At 43.3% G+C, this 8866-nt stretch overlaps 1 protein-coding gene across 3 annotated transcripts in view; it reads right to left on the bottom strand.

The window, feature by feature from the left end:
- The window catches only part of RALA (RAS like proto-oncogene A), a 28326-nt gene extending 22757 nt beyond the window's left edge, over positions 1-5569 (bottom strand). The window contains exon 1 of one of the 3 annotated variants that reach the window (XM_048051651.2): positions 5462-5569. The gene's annotated coding sequence lies outside the window, so the exon portion shown is untranslated. Of the gene's footprint in view, positions 1-1416; positions 1573-5461 lie in introns of those variants that run through there. The other 2 variants (XM_013192064.3, XM_013192066.3) reach the window with 2 other exon arrangements.
- Between the last annotated feature and the right edge of the window lie 3297 nt (positions 5570-8866).

The following is an 8866-nucleotide window of genomic DNA, read 5'->3' on the forward strand; positions in this document are numbered from 1 at the left end:
GATTTTTTTTTTTTTAACAAAGCACAGAGAAATTAAAGATGTACCATATGTATGGGTTAAAAGTGAGTTTCTTCCCCCCTCACAGCAGTAACTGAAGGGTAAAAAGCACAGATCACAACGTAAGAGCCACGTTATTATCAAAACAAGATTTAAACAAGAGGACTGAGGTGTAACTTGGATTAAGATTTAGAATTTAACTCCTCTAAGTCTAAAGAGCCATGATAACTCCTGCTCAAGCTCTGCTACACAACCACAACTGAAAGACCCAAGTTCTTCCCAGAAAGAACGCTGCAGCTAGACAAATTGTTTGGATAACTTCACCCTTTTTAATACTTCTGAAACAAATGCAACTGTATTTTTGAATGGATTGTTCTAAAAATGGTTCCTTGTGTTGAACTACAGTTTAAATTAGTACTGATGCAAACCAAAGTAGTAATTCAGACCAGTAGCTTTCTTAAAGTCATTATTGTTCTTTTTGTAGTCTTCAATTAACAGGGACAAAACAATCAAGTAATACCATTTTATGCATCTCAACAAGCTACAGTGCATATCTTCCTATTCTGGTTCTCCAAGATGTTCCAGCCCACACTGAATTTCATGATGAAGATTACATGTAAGCCATCTTTTTTTTCACTGCAATGCTGTTTAACAATTTTAGAGGATGAACTTGCTTAATGAAAAGTCATTTCTGATATTTAGCCCAATGCATTTACTCTCTAAATTCTGAATGACCATGCAGGTCTGTATAGAGAAGGAGTCCAGACTGTAGTGTTTTCTTTCTAGGTCAAGTTTTCCTATTTTATTATATACCTTACTTCCAGTGCATATGAACGAACTAGAATCTCAGAGCCATCATGTTTGATCAGTAGCAGGGAAAAAAAAATAAATACACAACCAAAAGATGAAGAAAAGAGACTTCAACAATTAATACTGATATGGACCAGTGCTGCATCAGTGATTTCCCAATGTAAATTACATCAATGGAGAAAAAAAAAAAAAGCCCCAAACCACCCTTGCATTATATGTTTAAAAAATGATGGTAACTTCAAAAATGTAAATGTATAAAAGTTCTGAGATTTAAGTTGCAATAATGTCTACTAATATGTCTAGTAATAATCACACTGGTCCAGTCACTGGAGCACTGCATTAAAGTCTTAATTGAGATATTGTTAAATACAAATTTTGACCTCACAGAAACTACTTGTTAGAGCGTGCAATTTAAAGTTATTTCTTAAAATCCAAGAGTCCTGAGGGTTGGAATGAAGTTTTACTTGCATGTCACACTACAAAAGTGGAATTAATTTAGGTGGTTAAGTACATAAATAAGTACATAAAAACGTTCTAATTTAGTGGTGTCATACCAAAACAGCTCTGGCACACATTAATTGCTTTAATTCAGTACCTGATTTTGCTTACTTTGACATCCATGGAAACAGTGACAAGTGATTAAGGATGAGCTTCTCCCACCCTTGCTTCAAGGAGAGCCTTCGGGTCCATCTACTCAAACAGCTTCAATGGCACCACCTCAAGGTGGTGTGTTTTGGTCAAGGGTGTCAAGGACGTCTTTTGGGACCGGCACAGCATGCCTGCAGAAGGCAGTCACATTAACACTGTTTTTTGGTCTGTATAGCTTATTTCATTTTAAAGCCTGAAATAAATCCCACTGGGGAAAGTTTGGCTGGAATTAATTACTTCCACACTAACTGCCCTTCCCATGAAAGGGCAGAGCTATGCCAAGAGGACTGCACAGCCCTGAAACGACAGGTTAGCCTTACTGTGTGCTGCCTGATATGCTCCGTTCAACAGGAGTACTGGCAAAGAGCGGGTCACAAAATGTGTAGCTGGCTCTTACTGCTCTCAATAGAAGCTCCGTGTCTGGAAGACTTCCATGTTTACCGCACTCCGTTTAGTGTTGATGTGGGCGTTACTCATAAGCATTCTCAGACTGCTGGAGACAAGGATCAGAGTTAAAGATAAAGTCTAACAGCGGCACAGAAGGGGACAGCTAGCATTTCAGAGAGTAAAATGAAACAGGTACCAAGGCCTGAACACGTGGCAGATCCTTCCTACCTACATACCAAGCATAGGTACCAAGCTCCTTTGCAAAGTCACATTTTCCATAATTTGCGGAAGTACCAGTTTGGTCATACAGTGCATTTACTTGCAATTTTTTATCGAAACCTTGTGGGCCACTGCACCAGGCATTCCCATACTGTTGCATCAGATGATGTAGTAGTAAACTTATTGTTAGAGAGAAAAAATATAATGTGCTAAATGAACTGTACTGGTAGGAATTCAATTTATATTGTAATTGCTGAACTAAGGAGCCAATATCACAAAATAAGCATCATCAATTCTACTAAGTAACGATTGCAGAGTTACCACGCAACCAACTCCATATCTTGTTTGTGCTACCTTCTTTGCATTCCTGGCTCCTCTCCATATTACCATCATAAACTGATTACAGCTTAGCTTATTTTGAATTCTCTATAGTAACTGTCCTTCATTATACTTCCTCTTTACATTGCCTAACATCTCCTACACACCTGTTTCTCCATTTTTCCCCTCTGTGCACAGCATACCAATCTGTTGCCCGAGAGGTGCTAGAAATCTTGATGGACATAAAACTAATCCAAAACAAAACATTAGTAACAAAGACTAAGCCAGCCTGTACGCAAGGGCAATCTATCCTCTCTCATCAGGAAGTTCTAGTGCAGTATTACTTAGCTGATACCATATTTCTTCCCTACTCCCTTCCACTCCTAAATCCAGCACTGCTTTTTCTGTGGGAATTTCAGATTTTTTTTTGCTGCTGTGCAGGGCTCCTAAGCCTCAGCCGTATAAGCCTAATGCTCTGGTTGTGGGGTCTGTGCCCACCAAAGTGATCTGACAAACAGCTGTGACCACCAAAAAAGCCTCAGTTGGTAGGTGCTCGCTCCCACTCCCAAAAGTTGAGAAAACATAAACAAACCAGGACTTTCCAACTCCCTGGGCTGTCTGCAAGCCAGATCTGCTACAGTTTAGGGGACTCTAAATTCCCTATATCCACAAGGACTGGGAGTTTCAGATTCTGCAGACAGTAACACCTAACAGTAACATTTTAGACCTACCACCCCAAGATCTGACTTTCTTCAACACTGCATCAGGCAGACTAATAACATATAGCCATTCTTCCCTCCTTAATAATTCATACATCATTTTGCAGAACGTTCAGTGGAGTTGCAATAATTATACCAACTGCTCTATTTTCTTGGTTCCTTACATCCATTCTTCATAAGGTAGGAAGAAGACTTAAAACAGTCGTCCCATAATTGTGTGTGTGATGTGGGTAGGCCATAATATATTCACTAGAAAGCTGTCACTAGCATACCAAACTACCTTGTTCACTTAAAGTAGATCTCAATTTAGATGCAAAGTAATTTCAATAGCTTGGAGCCATCAGAAGTTTGCTGGAAGTTGGCTGTAAGTGCTCTCCATGGGGTGGGGAGCTCCCTGCCCAGAACACGCCAGGACCACTACATCCTATAGCACTTGCTTGGTTGGCAAAACAAACAAACCTAATCACCAAGTTACATGACTTTTCTTGTACAATTATTTCTTCTTCAATTGTGAAGCTGCGGGGAAAACAATGCTGTTGGCAATCAGCCAAAATGTTTGCCTGGACAACTTTTGACGTAACCAGACACCGTACCTACATTACTCTTTGATACCAAAGAGCCGACTACATCAGTTTCTAAGGTGGCAACATCCTTTGCTTCAGCAATTCTACTTTCCAAGTCAGACGCACTTGAAATTTAACAGGGGCAAAGGCTCATCTCAGACAGAACACTCCTGCTTCAGGGCAGCCCCTTAAAAAAAGTCAATGCAGGGATGTCAGAGGATGGCTTAGCGCCAGTTAAGAGCAGAACTGTTCTTATGGATGGGTGTCTGAATACAGGGGAGACTTGGGCTGCTGCAAGGCCTCCAACAACGCTTATTTAACACTCTCGTATTCCCCTTTGGTTGCTTTTAGCCAGCACTGCCTTATCTGCACAGCCACATCTCTCACCACCCCGACTCCACCCGCTCCCCCAAAAAAAACAATTTCTATGGATTATGTATATAAAGAGAACATGCCCACAGGTACAGATTACAACAAATGCATGGCGAGCCGACATTCTAGCTTTCTCTTCTGTGGCTAGACACCCTCTCCTTAAGGTTTAGGAAAACAAAAAAGACCTTATTTGAACACTGCCAAAGCGCAAGCAACTCTTAGAATACTGATTTCATCCTAAAACAGCTGTATCTTCCCTTCCTCAAATTCAGAGGAACGTGACAAAGCGAAGACTGAGATGAAGGAATTTGTAATAGTAAAGGTGCACGCTCACTATTTAGTGTCACAGCATATTTAGTCCCACCATTGACTTCTCATGCAGAGTACTGAAGGCTCTTTTTGACTGTTTTGTGCAACAGCATACCTCTTTCATTTTTATGGAAGGGGAAAAAAAGGCAAACATCACCAGCACTGGTAACCCCTGTAACTTCTACCATTAGGTGTCGTGTAATTCTTCTGCCACCTATTAAGAACGCACGCAACTTCCCAGGGTTTAAATGTTGGGGTGCATGCTATTAGGTCACTTAGCAGGCTGAAAAGAAGAAACATGATTTTTAGTGAAGAATCACTATTATTTGTGCTGATAACTAAGGGAATGTCAGCACCTTCTCCAAGTTAATGCAGTTCCTCTCTTTCCCAAAAACTGAAAGTTAACTGAAAATGATGAAGAACAGCTGCTGTGCTTGTTTTCCTCTTTTTTTTTTTTTTTTTTTTGCTGCAGACCTTTCCATAACCTATCAACCCAAACCACCAGCAGCGATACCTACCACTCCCAGCTGGGGAAACGCGAGGCTCTGCACTGAAGAACGCAAAGTCCCTTCCCGACGAGAATTAGTACACAGGGGTCGTTTCGAGCCCACTTCCCTTCTGCCAGGAGCACCCAGGCGTGCTCCGAGGCGGGCACCCAGCTGGGGCACACCGGTCTCCCCGCGGGGGGCTCTGGCGGTGCCGGGGCCCGCTCGCCGTACGAGGAGGGAAGGAGCCGGGGCCGGGGGCTGCCGCCGGAGCCCCCCGCAGCGACCACCGGACGGCTCGCCCACCCGCGGCAGCACCCAAGGGTGCTCCTATGCGGGGGGCCCAGCGAGCCTTTTGTCCGCCATGAGGGGGGACCCACCGGAGCCAACCCAGCCCGCTCCCGCTCCCCCCAGGCGCTCGCGACGCCCCCCCATGTCGCGACACGCTCTCGAGTCACGACACCCCCCCGTATCGCGACACCCCGCCCGCGTCGTGACACCCCCCGGGTGCTCCCGCCCGTCCCCGGGGCACCTGGGAGGGGCGGGAAGGGGCTGGAGGCCGGAGCCCGGTGTCGCGGTGGTGCCGTGCCCCCCTCCCGGCCCGGCCCCGGCCCCGGCCCCGGTCTCCCCTCACCTGCGGCGGCGGCGGCGGCGCGGGGCGAGCTCCGGGGCCCGCGGGGCGAGCGGGCGGGGCGGGACGCGAGGGGCGGGGCTACCGGGAGCCCTGGCCACGCCCGCCGGCCGCCGGGCGGAACCCGCTTCCGGGAGGGAGGGGGGAGCCGGTTCCGCCGGGGCGCGGCCCCGTCATGGCGGCCTGAGGGGGTGGCGGTGGTACCGGGCTGGCACAGGGTCGAGCCGTGCCCTTCAGCCCCGAGGGGACAGCCGAAGGGAACGCGAAGCACTGAGATTGATAGATTATTGAGTTTTTAATAGCTGGATCAGTGCATGAAGGGCTTTAGAGCTGCCAAATAAACCAGGGACATAGGAGGGTTTCCACATTAACAATAATTCAAATAACAACAACAACCCCTCAGTAACTGCATCCTCCACCATTAAATCAGTGACTGAAAGGGGAGCTTTGTGTAAACGCAGAGTGATTTAAGCACATACTGTGAGTGATGCAACGTCACCTAAGCATAATACACAAAATGACTGCTCAGTGTGTATTTTTGGTTTACAAGCTGTAACCACTCCAACGTTCACCTCACTGAAAATACTTGTGGCAATCAGCACTCAAGCCAGCTATTTTTTTCAAAATGTTGATAAGAATGAGGGGAGAATGTGAGCAGGGGCTACACAAACTGTCTTGACTGCATCCCTCCTTTCGCGATTCCTTGGCGGCACGTAGATTCCAGGTTTGGAAGCTCCAGTTTTTATCATCTCCGCTGGAAATCTTCCACCTCTACGTTCACATAATGCAGCCTTTGTGTGCAATCTGCAAAGCAGGTGCACTTAAAAACCTTCTTTGTTGTCCTTTGTGCTCAGCTTTCTGTAGGTTCTGACATCTTAAACATTTAGCCCATGTTTAGGCCATCTTCCTCTAGGATTTAGTTTCTTTGGCCTCATGTTTCAGTATGAGCTAATTTCTGCATAGTCCACAGAGTCTGAGAAACTGTTGGCAATAAAAGAGCAATCCAGATGCAGTTCTTTCCAATTTATTACCAGAATACATTCATTTATGCAAAGAAATGTTGGATCCTGTTAACTGGAGAAGAGAAAGGAGAAAAAAAAAAAAAAAAAAAAAAAGGAAAGCTGATAATACCAAACCAACAGAACAGTCAAAATGAGACACACAACATTTTTGATATTTCGCCACAGGGGAAAATCTGCATGCTAGCTACACTTAGTCTTTTAATGAGGGCATAAAAATGTTGGAAGAGTGGTAGCATGACTCTGTACACATACTGACTCAGGGGGCTTCATGAAATCCTGGTCCAAATTCAGCATCTCCTCGAGTATTTCTACACTGTATTAATTTAATTCCTAATACATATTGCAGAACACTTTATTTGGAAGAGTGGCTGAGTCATAGTTCTGGTGTCATTAATACTGTAGTCTGCAGCTGTTTAATACTTCCAAGTGTCCAGAGACACCAAGATCAGGATGTTAAATTTGCCCCTAATGATTATTCCCCATCTTCAGAATCCACATTCAACCATGCCCTGAAATCACACAGCTTTAAAGATCCTTAATTGTGGAAAAGGCATCTCTGGTGAATGACAAAATGCATGTGCACTCCTATTCTCCCTTTCTTGTTCCCTTCATCTTTCATTGTCTAGTAATTGTATCCTTTACCTCCACCTTGTGTGGAGGAAAGGGAAACCCTGTTGCTGAAATCAACCAAGTCTTTCTATTGATTTTAACAGCAGTTTGGATCATAACTAAAAAAATATCAAATACATTCTTTTGGTCACTAGTGTTAATGGTTCAGGTTGGCAGTGCACCCCTGAAACTAAGCTCTGGATTGTCCTGGTTTACTCTGATTTGATTTAGATTGAAGAACGCCATGGAACACACAAACTGGATTTGTTTAGGATGAGACACTAAGACTAAGACGCACTGCAGGAGTGTGCTTCCACTGTTAATGGGCATTCTGTCCACAGGACCAGACCGGAGCTGGTCAAGTTGGTCCAAAATAACCTTCCCCCCGTAATACATACAGTGTGGCTGTCAGGTCCTTGATGCCAACTGTTTCTAACCAACTACCAACTTGGAAGGAGCATATCTACCAACTCTGTAGATACGCTCCTTCTGCACTACACTGCTTGGTAGCATAGACATAGCTTTTGTCCTTTCGATCTCCCTTTAGAGATATCTTATTTGAGATAACAAATGTCATTTTATTCTGATTTTCTTTTTTCTCCTGTGGTCCAAGCTGCGTATTATAATGCAATAAAAAACAATTTATAGCAAAATCCTCATTGTGTGTGAAATGTCCCCTGGCACCTTGCCTAAACCAAGCAGAAAAAAATGAGTTCTTTAACCCCAAACTGGCATAAATATTTCCATGGAAATGCATTACATGAATATTTCCCATTCAGTTGCTAGCAACTGGCCTTAATGAAAGATCTCTACAGCACCCGTGACATTTTAGGGCATTATTCTGGCTTTTCAGTGTTAGAGAGCAATTGGAATGTCAGAGGAGAGCGCATTTTGCTACTATTCCTCTTCATTGACTGCACAGGAACTCAGGGTTGGGCAGCCCAAGCTAAATGCATGTCTGAATAGCTCAGTGCTCTCTGGTATTTAAATGCTACAGTGGGCACCTAAAACTGTATAGACGATGTAGTAGGCACTTGCTGTGTGGCCCTAAGGATATATGTATTAATTGTCTTTTCTTTTCTTTTCTTTTTTTTTTTTTTAATGTATTAGTGTATGTGCTAGCACAGCTCTACACAAGAAATACTTGCATAGAAAAATTACGAAGTGTAATTAAGCAGAGATTTAATTAATTAGATGTTACTAGTATTCATTAGGTATCAATAAACTAAGAAATCAACTGATGCAAGAATTTAAATTATTTTAAAAAGCTGAAGATAAGATGGAATATGCAAAACAAGCCTGAATCTTTGGGGGAAAAAAAAAATTGATGTGCAACTTCCTTACCCAGAGAACAAATTTAAAAGCAAAACATACTTGTTTTCTTTATGCTAGCATACATTTTATAGCACACAATATATATCTAAAGTATACATAATTTAACACTGTAATTTTATCTTAGATTACTGTAGACATGAATCATGGCCTTTAGAAAAGGCAGTCTTTACCACACATAAAATGTTTGTTCTTCCTTCAGAATCTCAATACATCTTCCAAGGTGAGAGAGACTTCATTTTACTAAGGGACAAAATAGAAAGGGAACAAAACCACTTACTTGTTTTTGAGGACTCCCACCCTCCAATTTCAGCGCGGGATTGATTAGCCTGGCATCTGCTGTGCCTGTGGGTGTGTAGGCCTTTGTGTTGTGAAGTATTCCTGAGCTGAAATCAATACAGGGTTATTACGATTTCTTGGTATTATGGGTAATTTCTTCTCTTTT

This window comes from Anser cygnoides, chromosome 2 (assembly GCF_040182565.1).
Source record: "Anser cygnoides isolate HZ-2024a breed goose chromosome 2, Taihu_goose_T2T_genome, whole genome shotgun sequence".
Lineage (NCBI taxonomy): Eukaryota > Metazoa > Chordata > Aves > Anseriformes > Anatidae > Anser > Anser cygnoides.